The following is a 20,308-nucleotide window of genomic DNA, read 5'->3' on the forward strand; positions in this document are numbered from 1 at the left end:
TGTGCCTTATCCCCTCCATTGGAAACTTTTCTATTGTTTACCCATCTGGGAGTATGGGCTAAAATTCTTTTAGGGAGCAGAAAGTGGGAGTTCTGATTTCTGTCATTGCTTCTACAGTGGACTTGAGTGTTGGCAGGTTGATCTATATCCTCAGCCTATTTCTATCTTACCCTAGTGGGGTAAGGCACTGTAGAAGTGAGGTTCCAGGAAGCATTGGTGAAGTCCTCTGTTCAGGAAAGCCAGGATGGAATCATAGTAGCAACTGGAACGTAGTAGCTAAGGCTGCTATGCTTTCTCAGATGTCTCAGCTGTATTTGGTGAGGTTTATTAAGATCGATAGTTGTAGAAATTTGTTTTCAGGGAGCATCTGGACTGTCTATCATTACTCCATGGCCATACCTCCCAGAAGTTAGACTCTTCAAACTTTGTATCTAGACATATCTCTTGCTTTGTTCTAGAGCAGGAAGTGTTGATGGTGCTAAGCTTACTGTCAGTTCACCATTTATGTAGTGTTAAAACTAGAAGGGAACACAGAAAAATCTAGCATATCCCCATATATTTGAGATTGGAAACTTAAAACTGAAAAGGGGAAAGTAACTGACCCTCTTCCAAGCTGGCCAGAGGTCTTCAATTTGAATGTAGAACAAAAACAAGGTCTTAGAAGTAGGTTTAGGATCATGATAAATAGTATAGTTTTCCCCCAGTATTAATATTACTAGGCTTCACCGCTACAGGATGATTTATTTATTTTTTTTTAGCTAGAGACAGAGACAGAGACAAAGAAGCAGAGAAAGTATGTGTGAAAGAAACTACAACACCAGAACTCTCCCATGCAATGGGAGCCTGACTTGACCTAAGTGGCACACATGGCAAAGAAGATAACTATCCAAGTAAGCTATTTTACTATCAGAGAAAGTAGTGTTATTTATTTATTTATTTATTTTTGTCAAAGCACTGCTCAGCTCTTGCTTAGTACAGGGGAATTGAACCCAATAGCTCAGAAACTCAGAAATAAAATTCATTTGCATAACCATTATACTGTCTCCCCAGCCCAAGAAAGTAGTATTTGTATCCCTTAATCAACAATTAGAAATGATCATTTATTAATAAACTTTATTGCTTACATAATCTGTACATTTAAAGAAATTTGAATGGACATTTTTTTCACTTGATGAGAAAAATCAAGTTTTTTTAAATAATCAAAGATACAAATATTTTAGGCATAACAATCACTGAAATCACAGCCTATAAAGGGGAAAATAATGATTAAGCTGATCTTGATCAAAGCTTAATGCTGCTAGTGGGAAAAAAATTTGACTTTGGTAAAGGAAAATAAAAGTATTTACGAATAATATGTCAGATAGTATAGTTTTTAAACAACATTTAAACAGTTGTGAACACAATATTTAAAAATCAACAATAAGAATACTAACAAATACAAAATTTGGACCAAAGATTTAACATTAAAGATGATTTAAATGTTTGAACAGATATATTTCACCAAAGAAGATGTATAGATAGGTAACCAAAAAAAGCATTACTACATAACTATTTAATTACCTAATATTATAAAGATAATTATACCAAATTTTGTTGTAGGACATTGAGAATTCTCACATATGGTTGGTAGGAATATAAAATGGTACAGCTGCTCTGGTAAATTGTTTGAGAGTTTCTTGTGGTGAATTACAAACAAACATATGGATGTAAAATATATATTCCTAAAATCTTATAATTTTGTAACCTGCTGTTTTCTATTTTGTTTTCCAGGATATTCCTATGCTTTTGACACATAGTCATCTACATGAAGAACAACCTTGCTTCCTACACTGGGGTAGGCTTATCCTTAGTTCACCACTGGATTATAGCAGCCAACAGATCTGATCAGGTATAGTGGTGAGTACCTCTCATAAAAACTGCAGCAAAGGTGGGCGCGAGGAATAACATCATTGCAAGACTGGCCAGCTCCTCATGGGGCGCGAGCGCTTCCACACTACGATCATCATCTCTGGCATTCTGCTATTCCACAGCAGAATACTGTGCCCCAGTATGGTTCCGTAGCCCCCATGTCCACTTGGTCGATTCCAAATTATATTCCTCCATGAGGATCATTTCTGGAACCATCCGTTCCACCCCGGTTCCATGGCTGCCAGTTCTTAGCAACATCACCTCGCCAGATATTCGTCGGGATGCGGCATCATCTAAGTTCATTTCCCACGTCTACGCTCGACCGGACCTGCCAATATACGTGGTTATCTTCACCCACCCTGTCCAATGCTTGACATCTCATCACCCAGTCTGGTCCCCTATGCCTACACTGAACTTCTCTGTTCCAGTCTCTTGGAAACAGAGTTGGCAGTCAGCTGAGGTAAAGAACAAACACCTCATCACAGACCCCTGCGAGCGTCAACCAGGCTTTGACCTAGCACGTTATGATTGGGCCCTCCTCAATCGCTATCGAACAGGCCATGGCTGGTGCGCCGCTATGTTCCATCACTGGGGAGCCAGAGACGACCCGAACTGCCCCTGCGGCTCCAGACAGACTATGACCCACATAGTCAACGACTGCCACCTCTCCAGATTCAAACGAGGTCTCGAAACTTTACATCAGGCTCAACCTGACGCTGTTGACTGGCTACGGAAGAAGGGCAAACACTAGAAGAAGAAGGTGAGTACCTAGTACTGTTAAATCGTTAATGCAGAGGGGAAAAAAGAGATAAACATCTATCAACCCTATGATCACCCATCCTAATCCTAAATAACTACTCACCAAAAAAAAAAAAAAAAAAAAATGAGAGCAGACATCCAGGTCAAACTTATGCTTCAATGTTGATAGAGTTTTATCCAGAGTAACCCTAAACTGAAAATGGCTCAAATACATGATTAGACAAATAAATCATGAGAGTATTATACAAAGACTACTTGGTAATGAAAATATAACTGAGTCACAGGTAAATACAGATTGAATGTATCTCAATATTAGTAAGGTGAGTGAAAAAAAGAGAGAAAAATGTACATAATGATGATTCTATATATAATAGCTATAAATGGAATTTTATATAGAAGATAAAGATACAAGAAGCAAATTAGTGGTTGCTTGGAGGTGACAATGAGGGTGAAAATAGGAAAAAATTGGAAATATAACAAAGGGCAAGAAGAAATTTCTTGAGGTATGGTCCAGGAGGTGGCGCAATGATAAAGCTTTAGACTCTCAAGCATGAGGTCCTGAGTTTGATCCCCAGCAGCACATGTGCCAGAGTGAAGTCTGATTCTTTCTCTCTCCTCCTATCTTTCTTATAAGTAAATGAAATCTTTTTTTAAAAAAAAGAAATTTCTTGGGAAGATGAAATTATTCTGATTGTAATGATAGTTCCATTAATGTGTAGGTCTAAACTTGCCCAGTTATGCATTCTAATATTTACTATTAATTGTCAATTATACCTCAATTTTTTTACAATAATAAATAATTCTAACTTCCCCTCTTTGAATTTGGAAGTGTTCATTAAAGAAAGCACAGTGTATATTCAGTGTCAGAGTCTTCCAATTAACTCTCCCCTCTCTTTGGAATATTCTCCAGATATTTGAAACACTTGCTCATTTTATCCTTCATGTCTTTGTTCACTTTTCTGCTTCTCTATTTATAAGCCAGATCCTTTCCCCCCAAATTCTCTTTTCCTCTTCTCAGCTTTATTTCACTGCTTCACACCTGATATGTGCCATCTTATATATTTTGCTTATTTGTTGAGTTAATCATCTGCCTCTATCATCCAGAATGTAAGCACCCAAAGGACAGGGAATTTTTTGAGTGTTTATATTGTCATTGCTGTGTTTTCAGATATTGATGTCTGGTATATATATTGTAAACTTGGTATTTGCTGAATAGGTGGATCTATCCATGTTGGGGTGTGCATGTGTGTGTGTGTGTGTGTGTGTGTGTGTGTGTGTGTGTGTGTGTGTGTTATCCATAGACACTCTAGAGCAGTGTCATTTTTACTGTGCTGAAAATACATGTCATTAGATTTAACTATTAGAAAAAGCAAAGTGAAATCTTTTTCTTTTTAAGTTATGAGTTCAAACAATAAAGTCATTTGAAAAGCAGAATTAAATATGTGGTAATGGATGTTAAAGGACTTTGTGAGTTGCAAAGCATTACACTATTATTAATTTATTGTGAATAAATTATAAATAACTCTAAGCTAATTTTCTGAGTCTGATGTAACTTAATTCTGAGCAAATCACTTTGAAGTGTCATGGTCTGTATATCTACCTACAAAAATGAGCATTTTAAACTCAAGGGCACCTAGCACCCTTCAGAAAGCTGATTGTTGTGCTCAGGAATGTAGATTGTTATTAGAGCACAAATCTTGATGTGCTCAAATCTTGATGCTGTCCACAGACTGAAATTTTACTTACACTCTCTAATTCTCAGTTTCTACATCTGTGAAATGAAGGTGCATGTGGGGGTAGGGTAGAATGGTCCCTGCCTCTTTGGAATGATTTAAAAGCAAAAATGAGATAAATTCCCAAACTACTAAGCATATGTTAAGCACAAATTAAGCACTCAAAAAGTAGTAGTGCATCACTGAATTTTTCCTTCTTAAGGTTTGACCAACTTTTTAAAACAATAGCAGTTGCTGCTGGTATTCCAGTCCCTTCTGCTTTCTGGAGGGACATGATTTTAATATTGACTCTAATATTTTTGAATCTGGAAAGGGAATGAATTAAAGCCAGTTTCTAGTGAAATATAATTTAGTGTAAGTGTTCCCAGGTAGGAAGTTTCCCCCAAAACATTGAGTTCCACTCACCCATCTGGGCCCAGAGAGTCAGAAAGTTAACCACATTACACAGTGCTCCATTTTAAATGTCACAATGAACAGCACAGGCTTAACTGCAATTAAATAGTCCCTGTTGACCACTGAATATACAGTACATCATGTCAGGAGAAGCAAAACTGTCAGATTAGTGAAAATTCATTTTGGGATTGCTGGGTAATTTCAAGAGCTGACAGCCAAAGAAAAATCCACAGTCCCTTGTGTGTGCCAACATATATCACTCTTTAACAGCAGTTGTTTAGGAACTTATAATGCAGCACTATTCAAGATTCTAAGATTTGTTTCTAGATCAAAGTGGGAATAGGAAATAGGAACGGTGAAATTATTGTTTTGAATGATGAAGAAAATAGAAATATTTTCCTCCTTGTACTAACTGTAGGTAAACAAATGCGAGGTGGATTCATAAAAGTGTAACAAGACTTTGGAACCAAGGTAAGAAATGGAGACAAAGCACCTAGGTAATAGTGGGATGGTAGTTCAGAATTCAGGGAGTGATCCTGTAAGCAATTTTTCTAGATGGTTTCATTTTTTAAATTTTATTTATTTATTAATGAGAGGGATAGGAGAGAGAGAAAGAACCAAACATCGCTCTGGTACATGTGCTGCCAGGGACTGAACTCAGGACCTCATGCCTGAGAGACCAACATTTTATCCACTGTGCCACCTCCTGGACCACTCTAGATGGTTTTCTAGAAGATGCTTGACTCTAAGTTAGGAGAGTTTTGAAACTCCCCTCTCCAACCATTGGCCAAACTGATGTTTCTATGTGAGATTTTTTTTTTTTGACGTAAAATTTGTTCAGATTATCGTATGTTTAAGGATTGTATTTCACATCTCTCCACTCCACATCCACCACCAAAGTGGCATTATCCTTCCACTGCCATCTGTTTGGTCCCCTCCATCTTTAGTGCTACCATGCTCTCCCTCTCATAACCTCATTTTTGTAGTATGAATCAAAAGTTAACTTTAGATTGATTTTGTCTGTTCTCTTGCTTTCTTCCTCTATATGCTCCCCATATGAGTGAAATCATAAAATATTTGTCTTTCTCCCCCTGACTTCTTTCATGTATCTTACCATCTTCAACTCAGTTTATGGTGACACAACTGTCAAGATTTCATCTTTTATGATAACTGAGGAATAGTCTTTTGCATGTATATACCACACTTCCTCTAGCACACGTCTGTCACTGGGCACAAGGGAGGCTTTCATCTTTTTTCTTTTTTAAAATTTTTATTTATTAAAAGGAAACACTGACAAAACCACAGGTGACTCTAGAAGATGAGCATCATTATCCCCTGATTTCAGATGAGAAAACCAAGACTGAAAGAAAAAAAGAAAAAAAATAGGGCTTACAGAAACACATCCTAAGTACTTTACCTGAAATTGAGCCAGTGTCTACTCAGTCTACAAACTCAGGCTCCTAGATTCACTCTGCCTTAATCTTTCAGGGAAACTGGGGCACAGAGAGTCAGGGGTCCCATGATGACATTTATTGAATTGGAACATAGCTTCAGATCCAAGCACCTCCCATCAGTCCTATGGCCCAGCTACTGGAGTACAATCATACTGTCCCCTCTTTGATGTGAGGCTGGGCGTGGAATCAATGGCTAGTTCATTTTCCCCCAGGATTGAAAAGCTACCCACCTTCATCCTGCCTTCCACATGGGGATTGGAGTGGGGCGGATCTGCGTAGTTCTTGTTCCCTTTAAACTGATGCACTAGCCTCCTGGGAGATGAAGCTCGTTGGTTCTGTCAGTCGTGAGTAATGCACCATAGCTCCCTGGTGGGGGGAATGCCAGATTATACAATAGCATGCTTTGGTGTGCAACTGGCTTTAGAATAACAAATCTCCTCTTCTGCTTGTGAGCATTATGCTTTAATAAAAGCCAAAACAGTGACCACAAATCCCAGCTCCAGCTAAAGGGCATGCTTTGTAAATTCATGTTTTTACACCCCTCACCATGCATTCTCCTCCCCCCAAATACACACCTTTCATAATTAACAGGGAATGGTCCTGTCTGTGGCTTTATTTACCCTTGTATGTTGCTAGGTATGGATGCACGGGGGTGGGGGCGTAGCTAGAGTTTCTCAGCCTCAGAACAACTGACATCTCGGATTGGATAATTCTTTGTTGGGGTTGGAGCTGGGGCTAACCAACGCATAGTGAGATATTTAACAGGTTCCTTACATTTGTCATAACCACCAGGCTATTGAAATGCACTCATCCCAGTTGTGACAATCCAAAATATCTCCAGTCATTGCCAAACATTCCCTGAGGACAAAATTGTCCCATGTGGGAACAACTGCATTAATGAGCAAGAAAATCGCCAGTCATATCATGGCTAGGTGTTATTAGAAATAATGCTTTACAATTGAATCTTTTCTTCCCCAATGAGAAAGCAAATACTCTGCTCTACAGAAAGCAGTCAGTCCCAACAGAGTGTAATAGAAAATAGTTCTCCCCTCAGCAGAGTCTTAAGTTAGCTATGCACATTCCTCCCCCCAGGGCCCTTGGGAACAGGTAGGAGGTGTTGCAAGCTCTTTATGAAACTGGGTCTGGGCTAGGCCAGGGCACCAGGAGAGTGAAAGCTCTCAGTTAAGAAATGCTGGTCTGGCCCACAGGCCTCAGCTGTGCTCACACCACCTTCACACATTCCAAACTTAGAGGTGAGAACTTGCAGGTGAGGGAAGTGGAGGCATCCAGCAGAACAGGTTGGAAATAGCACATTCAAGGAGGCAAAGAAGATGAGTTTCCAGCCTGTTTGCCTTCAGGGACAAGGGGGAAAAAACTTTAAAAAATCAAGACAGTTTTCTTTGTAAATAGACATAAAATCAGTGTTTACCTCCAATATCCTGTCTATTTCAGAGATTCTATGCTGCCACCCCGCGTTGCTTGTCTCATGGAGTATTTAAAAATGGGAACCATTACAAACATTTTTTAAAAAATTTGGATAGGGCATATAATTAGGCAGTTGGCTGCTTAGCCTCTCAAAAAGGTCAGTTGTTCTGGATACATTAGACCGACATGGCTGCAGGGCAACCCTGAAGGGAACTGGGGGGGGGGGTCCTATAGGCCAGGAAAGTATTTTGCTGGGACTATACATTCAACCCACTTCAGCACCTGCTCAACTCTGAAGGCAATTAAATTAAGTACCTCTCCTCTGTATTTTATAAATGTGTCCTATTAGAAAATGTTTTTATATATGAAAATGTGCTTATATCTATAATGTAGAAAACAGAGCAAGACTGTCCCCAACACTGCATGGCAGCACCACCAGGGTACTCAGCAGTAGTCCAGCAACGCATTAGTGTCTCTTTCTCTCCCTCTCTGGATATAAAATAATTAGAAATACAAGAACTATCACATAGCATTAAGCCTAGAGCATTACCTTGATGGCGGGACAGTGGTGCACTTGATTGAACACATTACCATGTACAAGGACCCAGGTTTAAGTCCCCAGTACCCATCTGCAGGAGGGGAGCTTTAAGATTGTTGGAGGGTATAGGAGTCTCTTTCTAGCCATTTTCTACCTTTCCCTGTCTTCTCAGTTTTTCTGTTTTGTCAAGTAAAAAGAAAAGTAATAAAACACTGATAGAAAAATGCATACTGAGAGCGGTGTAGTGCAAGCACAGAGCCCCAGGGATTACCCTGGTGACAATTAAACAAAAAGAAAATAAAATAATATTACCTTGAATAGACTCACTATTTTCTCCTTCTGCCCACATAAGGGATATATTTACACATTAGTATGCATTTTACATTTATTTTACTCCTGATATTTTTAATTTTATTTCATATGTGTACTTCTCTAAATATTATTTTCTTTATTTTTTGCTGTATTCAGATTTTTGAAAAATCGTGCCTTGTGTATAGTCACAGATGACTTGTCATCCTCAACTGTATTCTTCTAAAAACCCATCCTTGTTGTTACAGGTGTTGTAGTTTTCACTTTCACTGCTGTATAATACTCCACCCCTGTGGTTTCTTTAATCTTTACTTCTCATAATTTCTTCCCCCTGTGTTTCATAAGGTTCACTCTCTTATTATGACACATTCTCAGGGACATTTATGCATCATTTGTCAAAAGGATATATTTCCTGGTTTTATTTGCATAGGCATTCAGATTTTTCCTTCGTAACATTTGCTAACTTTATAATGATTTTTAAAAATCTGCTCATTTTTTTGCTTATTGCTGTTTTTTTTTTAAGACTGTAAGATGCATAAGGAGAGTATCATATACCTGATAATTGTTTTAATTTCAGCACCAATGTCATGCTTTATACATAATAATGAATATATATTATTTCTTTTATCAAGAGTTGATAAATATTTGTTGGCAAGGAACTGAGTTTGTACTCCCTGCAGAGTGCCAAATTGGCCTTTTGCACTGGAAGTAGAAGTTCAATACATCTTATTCATGCTACTGGGACCCTGATGCTTGAAAAATGTTTGCTAGAGGCTGTGAGTAGAAGAAATGTGTGTGCAAGTTCTAGGTCATGGTCTTGGAAGGAATATATTTATAAACGTTTTCCTCTTACCTATATAGGTAACAAAAAGAAAAGTAATCTGGGTGTGGTCATGAACCATGTTAAGCTTTAGAGACAAGGGATTTGTCCTAGCAATGGAAGAACCAGTAAGAAACTATCTGAGCAACAGATTCTATGGAACTGTTATAATAGCCCTAAGCTAAGACAAAGTGACCATGTCAAGTTAACATCAGAATGGTTATTGGTAGCAGTTGATCTCAAAGTCAAATGATAACTTTGCTGATAAGATATCAGTGGAAAGGGACTCTTCTCTCCAAGTAGACAAACCCAAGCATTAAATAATCCAAGGGGGAGTCAGGTGGTAGCGCAGCAGCGGGTTAAGCGCATGTGGCACAAAGCTCTAGGACTGGCTTAAGGATCCCAGTTCGAGCCCCGGCTCCCCACCTGCAGGGGAGTCATTTCACAAGTGGTGAAGCAGGTCTGCAGGTGTCTTATCTTTCTCTTCCCCTCTCTGTCTTCCCCTCCTCTCTCCATTTCTCTCTGTCCTATCCAACAATGACAACATCAATATCAACAACAACAATAAAGCAACAAGGGCAACAAAAGGGAAAATAAATAAATAACTATTAAAAAAAAATCCAGGGAAGGTCCCATCCACAAGCACAATGGCTTTCCTTTCTCCAAGTTCCATTTTTTTTTCTAATACTATTCTTATTGATAGCACATAAAAAACTCTCACCATGCTTCCACTATAACACTGGCAACTGGACTTTATTACTGAGGTGTTAGGAGGACTGATAGGAGAGGCCAGAAACAAGAAGCTGAGATAGAAGTCACAGTAGAACTCAGGTTTTGAGACCAAAATTCCTAGGGTTTTGAACAGAAATTTGTTTTGAATCTTCCTCAAGACACAAACTAGACAGTCAGAATCCAAGAGGATATAGTATTTCTCAAATCTTTATGATCTGAAAATGTTTACGACAGGCATAACCAGATACCTCTTCAACCAAAACTAAATTATAATAAACCTGTAGCTATGATAATGTAATTTCCTGGAGAACCTGCCAAAACAAACCAGTTTTTAAAGTATACCAAAGAATCTAAATGAAGTGACTTCTTGTATGGCATCATTATTTACATACCAAGAATAAACTGAGGGACATCTGCCAAAAGCAATAGTTTTGGAAGAGTCGCTTAGCTGATGATCTAACAGTAACGAACTAGCAGGAGTTGTATATTCAGGCCACATCAGGGTGAATATAATGAAACTAGCTTGTTTAGGAATGATTAAAAAAAAAAACTTATTTTTGAGTTCCTTATAATATCTACAACTCATCTAATAATGGTACCAGTTTTTGAGAAATAAGTTATAATTGTAGCAACAAATGACAACACTGTTGGAATGCTTCCTATATTCCTAGGTAATCAGTCAAGTGTCCTGGTACATACTGCCCCCTTTTTTCCCTCTTTTTTTTTCTTAATTATCTTAATTTATTGGATAGAGACAGCCAGAAATAGAAAGGGTAGAGGGAGATAGAGAGGGAGAGAGAAAGAGAGACACCTGTAACACTGCTTCACCACTCGCAAAGCTTTCCCTCTGCAGGTGGGGACCAGGGGCTAGACCCGGGTCCTTGCACATTGTAACACATACGCTTAACCAGGTGTGCCATCACCGAGGTTTTATACTACCCCTTTATTAAAGTTGCATAATAAGATTGCAATATACACAAGACCACCTTTTTTTTTTTATCTGGGGAAGACAAAAAGTTGAAAAAGATCAACAGCTTGCTAAAGAGTATCTTATTAGCAACGTATAAACTGTGATTCAAAACTATTTCAATCTGTGCTCTTAACAACGATGGTATTTTCCAAAGCCTATCCATTTGTGTGCCTCAGACATTATATTTTCCATATCTATGTAAAACCTGTTATCTTCTTCTTCTTCTAGCATTTGCCCTTCTTCTGTAGCCAGTCAACAGCGTCAGGTTGAGCCTGATGTAAAGTTTCGAGACCTCCTTTGAATCTGGAGAGGTGGCAGTCATTGACTATGTGGGTCATAGTCTGTCTGTAGCCGCAGGGGCAGTTTGGGTCGTCTCTGGTTCCCCAGCGATGGAACATAGCGGCACACCGGCCATGGCCTGTTCGAAAGCGATTGAGGAGGGCCCAATCATAACGTGCTAGGTCAAAGCCGGGTTGACACTTGCAGGGGTCTGTGATGAGGTGTTTGTTCTTTACCTCAGCTGACTGCCAACTCTGTTTCCAAGAGTCTGGAACAGAGAAGATTAGTGTAGGCGTAGGGGACCAGATTGGATGACGAGATGTCAAGCGTTGGACAGGGTGGGTGAAGATATCCGCGTATATTGGTAGGTTAGGTCGAGCGTAGACGTGGGAAATGAGCTTAGATGATGCTGCATCCCAACGAATATCTGGCGGGGCGATGTTGCTAAGAACTGGCAGCCATGGAACCGGGGTGGAACGGATGGTTCCAGAAATGATCCTCATGGAGGAATATAATTTGGAATCGACCAAGTGGACATGGGCGCTATGGAACCATACTGGGGCACAGTATTCTGCAGTGGAATAGCAGAATGCCAGAGATGATGATCGTAGTGTGGAAACAAGTTTTTCTTTTTATTTTTTTAATATTTATTTATTTTCCCTTTTGTTGCCCTTATTATTTTTATTGTTGTTGTAGTTATTATTGTTGTTTTTATTGATCTTGTCATTGTTAGGTAGGACAGAGATAAATGAGAGAGGAGGGGAAGACAGAGTGGGGGAGAGAAAGATTGACACTGCTTGTGAAGTGACTCCCCTGCAGGTGGGGAGCCTAGGGCTCTAACCAGGATCCTTATGCTGATCTTTGTGCTTCGCACCATGTACGCTTAACCCACTGTGCTACCGCCCGACTCCTGAAATAAGTTTTTCTATCTAATTTCTTTTAATTTTTTTCTTAGATAAATTCATTTAAATGGAAATGGTCTGTGAAAGTCATAAATGTAAAGCATCAGGTGTCATTTGCCTTAAAAAGACAATAATCTTAAATATATCACAGTAGAAATACTGAAATGTTGGTAAATCCTGTCTGTACTTATCTTCTAAATGGTCTGAATTTGAAATGTGCTTTTTGCTAAAAAGGTAACAAAGTAAAGGGAGGATAAGATATGATAGTCTTAATATTCAAGACTACTAACAACAAGTGAGACCTCTCAAACTCATTGATAGATCTAGAGAGATTTCTAGTGAGCAAGATCTCCTACTTAGAATATCAATATTACTTAATGGTGGTTGAAGGCGTCCTCAAGTCATACTGAGTAACAATTTATTTTTTAAGAAAGTCTGTGTAATTTTCTGCTCTTATTTAGGAGATATATTCTGGAAACACTGACTTCTATACATTTTTAACCTGCAGGGGAGTCGCTTCACAGGCGGTGAAGCAGGTCTGCGGGTGTCTATCTTTCTCTCCCCCTCTCTGTCTTCCCCTCCTCTCTCCATTTCTCTCTGTCCTATCCAACAACAAACAACATCAACAATGGCAATAATAATAACCACAACGAGGCTACAACAACAAGGGCAACAAAAGGGGGAAAAAATGGCCTCCAGGAGCGGTGGATTCATGGTGCAGGCACCAAGCCCAGCAATAACCCTGGAGGGGAAAAAAAAAATCCTTCAACAATTATCTAGAAATTCTACAAAGCTTGCTCATTTTGAAGCCTGTCACTAATGTTTTCTCAAGGCTGAATATCTTAAAACACGTAAATTAAAATTAACTTATTGTTATGATGGATTTTTTTCACTGATTCATATATTCAATGAGTATTCAGAGTAACCCGTTCTGAGAGTAAAGTGACAAGTAATTCAGACATTATCCTGCCTTCATATAGCATATGAATTAAGATAATAGTGTTAATGTAGCTAGCCAGATAGTAACGTAACAAACCCACTCACCTCATTACCTAAGTAGAATGGACTAAGAGATTGATCTGGAAGATAGATAGATGTATAGAAGAAATCATTATCTGGCCGCCTTCAGAATCTTTCCTGGGAAGAGCAACAGATAGGCAACTATTCTTGGTTTATTGTCATAAAGAATGAGTTTTCTGAATATTCTACCTAGGCTATTATCACTCATGTTATCTACAAGGAATGGGGTCAATAACACTCTTCCATCCCAGAGAAGTGACCAATTGATTGGTGTCTGAATTAAAAATACAAAGTCTCACTTGAAACTATGCTACAAAGCAATAGTAATTAAAGCAGTATAACGAGACATAAGACATGTAGCCAGTGGAATAAACTAGAAATTCCAGAAATAACTCCATATATATATATGGACATCTAATCTATGATAAAGGAGCAAAATTATACAACAGAGAATATAAAACATCTTCAACAGATATGGTTGGGAAAAATGGACAGCATTCGTAAGAAGCAGGAAAACACAGCAACACTATTTTATCAAACTCTATACACAAAAAGTATCTCAAAGCAGATTTAAGCCTAGTATATTAGATGACAAATCATAAAATACATAGAGAAAAATAGAGATGATATACTCCAGAACCTGGATAATGTACACAAAGATGGTAAGGTAAACTACAGAAAAATTAAATAAACAATTGGGACTGCATCACATTAAAAATATCTTTATGCAACCACAGATACGATCATAGAAATAAAAAGGCAAATGAGCACTTAGAATATGATGACAGATGCAAAAACGGGATCCTACAGTATGATTTACTAAAGTTACACATTTTAAGGATTCTGAGTGGGAAGCAGTCTGTTAACCAAATATAGCTCATACCCAAGTATAGGGCCTATGAGTCTCACTGCCTGCATCTATAAAATAGAGATACTAAGTGCAACCTGCGTTCAATGCCGATGGAAGAACTGAATGAGACAATCCATGCAAAACACATGATGAGAAACTCCCTAATTGTAGCCTTAGCAATGGTCTGGTATGCAAAATCCCCACTTAGTTTTGAAAGGATCACTGGACTCAGAAATGAAACAGTGGTGGGCTAAAGGCTACCATCTTATAGTGAACCACTTATATAGCAGATAAGTAGACTTCAGATGAGAGTTTACTCAGTCTTTGTGCTCTCCTGTGGGAGGAGTGAGGTACTACTCAGTATAAATCATGAATATGCAAGTTTTCTATAATCTGTGTAAAATTCATAAGCCACATATTCCATGGAAACATTGGAGCTTATTCTTTCTTTAGAATAAAACTATTAATATTTTTGAAAGAGGAGAAGTTATAGACAGCTCTCTTTGCCTTCTGTGTAACCATGTCTTCAAAGTAAACTCTTGAGGCTTATTATGAGACAAATTGCATCCCACTATTATCCTTGGGGAGGAGTTTTAGATGGATGGGTATTAGAAAGAAAGCATCCAAAAGCTGATTTTGTTTCAAAGAAAAATAATGTGCTTTCAGTTTTTGATGGTTTATAGTGGATTATTTTTATACCGATTCCTGAGTCTTTCATTGGGACTCATAATGGCTGTCTGCTACCACAGCAGCACATGCATTTTCTACTCTGATAACTTTTATCCTGTCCCTGTGATATGCAGAAGGCAGGCATTTTTATCTGGCACTAGCAACTTTTAACCCACTTCCTTCTGAGAGTTTAAGCTGCAACAAAATCACTTAATCAGCATTTATTGAACCTTTCCTATGCATGTGAAACATTGTGTTAGAATCTAAAGTTACAGTGGGCTGGTGAACATGGTAACAACAGGGTGGCTTCTGAGGGGTTAGAGATTAGTATTGTCAGTGATGGTCTGAATCAGACAAGCCTCTCAATGGGAAGGATATGCATACTCAAATAGTATAGTGCAGGTAAGGGGAAGTTAATAAAGGAACTGGCTACACATATCATAACACTGTTTAAAGAACACAAAGTACATCTATACATCTCAACTAGTGAGAGTGGGGACCATTAACAACCTCAGACGTGAAGATACAAGAAAAAAAATTGCCACCAGTTTCTGGAGAGGTGACCTTAGACAGAGGGACACTGAGAGGCTTATAGTCTTTGTTCTGGTATCAGCCTGTCCATAATTTGGGACAGAGGGGAAGGTGAGGAAATGAATATGTCAAATGCTCTCTCTTCTACCCTCATAATTTCTTTGGTTCCTTTAAAAGCCAAGTCCAGTGGACAACTGGAAAGTAAAGAGCTGATCAACATAAACTCCATGGTGAGATACCCAGGGCACTGAATAGGCTGATAGGTATGTGGCTCTAGAGAAACAAACTAAATAAATTTCATATATTTATTGTTCAAGAGGACTGCATTTTTTAGCTGGAATGCTTTAGTTTGTCACAAGAAGACTATAGTCAAATGAAGAAAAATCACTAGATGAAAGAGAAAAAAAAAGAAGAAAAAAAAGGCAGTGGCAAGTGAAAAAAGTCAAATAGCCAGGTGATTAAATTCAGAGGAGCTTTATCATTGCAACCAGCACCTGTTACTAAGGGAACTGTAAGAAAACAGTCTCTACCTCAGTCATAGGGTGTCACTGAAGGCCTCTCACATACCTGAGTTGAAACTTGAAGGTCTGTGCAGAAATAATCAGGGGAGAAGTTGAGAGTGGTGTTAGCAAAAGCCTCAAATTGAATCAAAGTTCTTGGGAGTGAAAAATAAGTAAAAAGTAAGTCCCGTGAGGTCAACAGAGAAAGAACCCTGAAGAATCCTGTATGTGACAGCCAAGATCTCAGATGTCATCCTATAGAAAATGGAGAAGAGTAACAAGAATAAATGGACATTTTTATGTGTTCCTCCAACTTGACTCTCAGTAAGTACATTTGATGCTTTCAGCTTTTCACCAAATACATCCCTGTTTGTCTCTGTGCTTGACAAAAAGAAAATGTGTGTGGGGTGTTGATTGGTCTTTTTACTCTATGGCAAAGGTCCAGAGAACCAAAGAGAAAAACAAAACAAAAAAACAACACAGGTGACTCTCGGTTAGGTGAATATTTCCTTGAGAAAGGAAATAGTTGATGTACTTCTCCACTAACCACTGCACGCTTGAATAGAGACACCAACATTTCGAAAGGCAGGCTGACACCCCTTTGGCATTTAAAAAATAAAAGTCTTAAGCCTTAGCATCATGAACTGAGCCCAGATTAATGACCTTTCAGACTATAGACTGAAGGAATTAGAAATAGGTCAGCCTTGCAAAGAATGTTAAGAAATCACTGAACCAGATCAAATCAGACTTCTCTTTGATTCCATGCACCCTTAAGAAACTGACCCTTCCCATATCCTGGAAACCTCTATTTCATCTGTTTCCCCCATTTTTGAATTGGGAGAAAACATACAGACTTCTTACAAAGATACTACTTTTGGTGTAACAAAAGACATACTCAAATGTAAGTGTACTCACTTTTAATTGAGTTCTTTTGCAGTCCACAAGTTCACAGAGGAGGGCTGACTGTCATAACTCAAGAGGGGGTCCTTTGCATATTTGTCATTTATTACTACATGTGTTTTTGCAATAAGTAAATTATGTAATAAAGCCATCTTGACTGATAAAAATTCCCAGGTCCTGGTTTGTTTGAGCTTTATCTTCATAAAGTTTACTCTGAACTGGTGAGTTTGGAAGTATGAACTATCTCATCATACCCTGGCACTGTTAACCACTGGCAGGATGCCCAAATCCTAAAACAAATATGAACACGATCCACTAGGTAAGACTGTATGTATTTCAAATAATAAGAGAGTTCTAATCCTGCCTTTCCTTTTACTGGATATCCAAATCCTGCTAAAAAACAAATATTAGCATTTACGAATGCCATTTTCTAATAAGCAGATTTTCTCAAATTTTATCCCACCCAGTTACCCTGATTATGCTAAATGCTTTCTAATATTCATGTCTGTGTTTCAATAGAAGCTTCTTTTGAGAAAACTATAGCATAGTAGTAAAGGTTCTACCTAAATTAGTAGCTTCTTCTTGCAGCAATTGGTTCCTTCACCGTTTTCCAACTTTTAAGGGATTGTATATTGATCACAACACCCTCTCCCCTTCTTGGTCCCATGAGCGAGCACATTTTGGTGCAAGAATTCCATTAAATTCCCTGGTCTGGAAAGATTATGGCTCTAAAGCCAGTGTCTGTTAGACATGACACTCTAACAATAAGAGTTCAGATTAGGTCAAGTTCTTGGATCTATTTATGACTGAAATCACCAGTGCTGCTTCATTTCCATGATTTGGTTATTTATTTGTTTGTTTATTTATTTATTTATTTATTTTCTTATTCATTTATTTATTTATTCCTTTTTGTTGCCATTGTTGTTTCATTGTTCTTGTAGTTATTGTTGTTGTTGTTGCTGATGTCATTGTTGGATAGGGCAGAGAGAAATGGAGAGAGGAGGGGAAGACAGAGAGGGGGAGAGAAAGACAGACACCTGCAGACCTACTTCACCACCTGTGAAGCAACTCCCCTGCAGGTGAGGAGCCTGGGGCTCGAACTGGAATCCTTACTCCAATCCTTGCGCTTTGAGCCACGTGCACTTAACCCGCTTGGCTGCTGCCAGACTACCAGCCATGCTTTGGTTTTAAAAGCATAATAAAGATATCTTCTTGATATATATTAAATCCCTATGGATAGAACATGCTATTCTTGCATCTTAGAACAAAAACCTAATTTTCTCTTCACAAAAATTTTCCTTTTTTGTAAAGACAGTGATGGAAATTGATCTCAGTATTTCACATCTGTACTCTACTGCTGCCAAGTCACCTCCCTGACCCATTTTTCTTTCCTTCTACTGCCAGGGTTATTAATGGGTCTTGATGTCTATGTGGTTCCATGACCCCATGAAACTACTTTTATTTTTCTCTTTCTTTTTTTTTAAATATGGTTAAAGATGAAAATAAAAAGGTAGACAAAGATAGAGAAGAGACACTTGCAGCACAGCTACACCACTCTTGAACCTTTTCCCCTTCAGGTGGAGACCATAGGTTTTAATCTGGGTCATCATGCATGGTACTTATTCACTGTACTGTACTTCCATGACCCAATTAAAACATTTTTTTGGTGAGATATAGTGTGTAACACATTGTTCCACTATCCATCCAGTTTTGATAGTTTTGCCTTTATTACTTTCATGTGGTGCCAGGGATTGAACTCAGGGTCTTTTATTCTTGAAACACTGATAATATACCATTAAGCCAACTCCCTGGACTCTATATGTGATAGACTGCCAAAACACACAGGTTAGGGGCAGTGAAGTAGCTTAGTGATTATGCAAAATGCTTTCAGGCCTGAGGTACTGAGGCCCTCAGTTCACTGTATCACCATAAAACAAATCTGAACAGTGCTTGGAAGGGGAAAGAAAGAGAGAAAAAAATAACAGAGAGGAGAAGGAGAAAGAAAAAAAGAAGAGGAGGAGGAGAAAAAGAAAGAGAGAGAAAAAGAAAGATGAGAAAAGAAAGGAAACGAAGAGAAAATAAAGAGAAAGAATACACAAGTCCCTGGTGTACTCATAGAAGGCATTTTTTTAAAAAAAATGTTTATTTCCTTTTGTTGCAGTTATTATTGTTGCTACTATTGTTGGATAGGACAGAGATAGGAGGGGAAGACAAAGATAGATACCCGCAGACCTGCTTCACCGCCTGCAGCTGGGGTGCCAGGGGCTCGAACTGGAAGATCCTTCAGGGATCTTTCCGCCAGTCCTTGGGTTTTTCGTCACTTGTGCTTAAACTGCTGCGCCACCGCCATACTTCCCCATAGAAGGCATTAACCTTCTTCAGTCATCATGGGTTTTTGGTTTGGGAGAAGGTGAAAGAAAGCTAGAGGGAATGGCATGGTGTCCGAACCTCTAAAACACAGACAAAATCTGATTATCTCTGGGTAGAAATATGAAGAGCAGAATTGCAGGGTCTTTCCTCTGTGAAGATATGTGAAAATGGGGCCTGGTAGTGGCGCAGCTGGTTGAGCATGCATATTACAGTGCTTAAGGACACGGGTTCAAGCCCCCGGTCCCCACCTGCAAGGGGAAAGCTTTGAGAGTGGTGAAGCAGGGCTACAGGTGTCTCTCTGTCTCTCTTCCTATCACTCCCTTCCCTCTCAATTTCTGGCTATCTCTATCCAATAAATAAATAAATATTTTTAAAATTTTTTAAAAAGAAGACATGTGAAAATGACTTTTATCTCTTATATTCATGCCCTAGAGACATGTGGGGGCAAATTCGGGGAGGTAAAGTTTCCTTCTGTGCATAGAACCCAGGCTTGGCTTCACAGATGTGCAGCCTGTTCAGTCCCATGGAATCCCACTTGATCAATATTCTGCATTTCCAGTCTTGCCATTACATAATGCATGCAAGGAAAATAACCCCTTATCTGGCACACAACTCTTCTGTGAAAATTGTTTATTAATGTTAAGATTACCACACACAATTTAGTAATAAATAGTACCAACTCTTCTACTTTGGGTCATTCAATATTAAAATAAAAACTCTCAAAGCTTTTAGATTTCAGGAGACCTGTATACTCCGAAGAATTATTTAGCTTCCCAAGAGTATTTGACTCTATGACTTACATTAATCGACATTTACAAGAGACTCTGTCTCTTGTGATGTTGTTTGGGATTGAAGTAAATACTGTAAGAAAAAATCTAATCTCACATAATTATATAATTGGAAAAGAGAAGATATTATGAAAATCATCAGATAAGTATGTTCTGATATTATACCAAGTTTCACAAATAAATATTTTTAAATGCTGGCCATATTATGGAATCTGGAACCTTATCTAAAAGCTTTTCAAAGTTTTTTATTCATCTTGTAAATTTACCTATACATGATTTTGTAACATCGTACACTGATAGGGTATTGCAGTGTATGATAGGGCCTGGGAAGGAATTAACAGACATGGTGGTGAAAGACTGGGAGCCAAAGAAGCAAATTGTAGAAAGTTTACACTCTTAAAGGGAGAAAAGGTAAAGGGGCTGTAGTCAAAGCCTCAACCTAAGGTTAAGGTGCATCA

At 38.5% G+C, this 20,308-nt stretch overlaps 1 non-coding gene across 1 annotated transcript; it reads right to left on the bottom strand.

Annotated features, from left to right (window-relative positions):
* Positions 1-1,769: 1,769 nt before the first annotated feature.
* On the bottom strand, positions 1,770-1,901 carry LOC132542892 (small nucleolar RNA SNORA65). The gene has a single exon (XR_009553860.1). It is a non-coding gene; the product is annotated as a small nucleolar RNA SNORA65 (small nucleolar RNA).
* Positions 1,902-20,308: the final 18,407 nt, after the last annotated feature.

Source organism: Erinaceus europaeus, chromosome 1 (assembly GCF_950295315.1).
Source record: "Erinaceus europaeus chromosome 1, mEriEur2.1, whole genome shotgun sequence".
Classification (NCBI taxonomy): Eukaryota; Metazoa; Chordata; class Mammalia; order Eulipotyphla; family Erinaceidae; genus Erinaceus; species Erinaceus europaeus.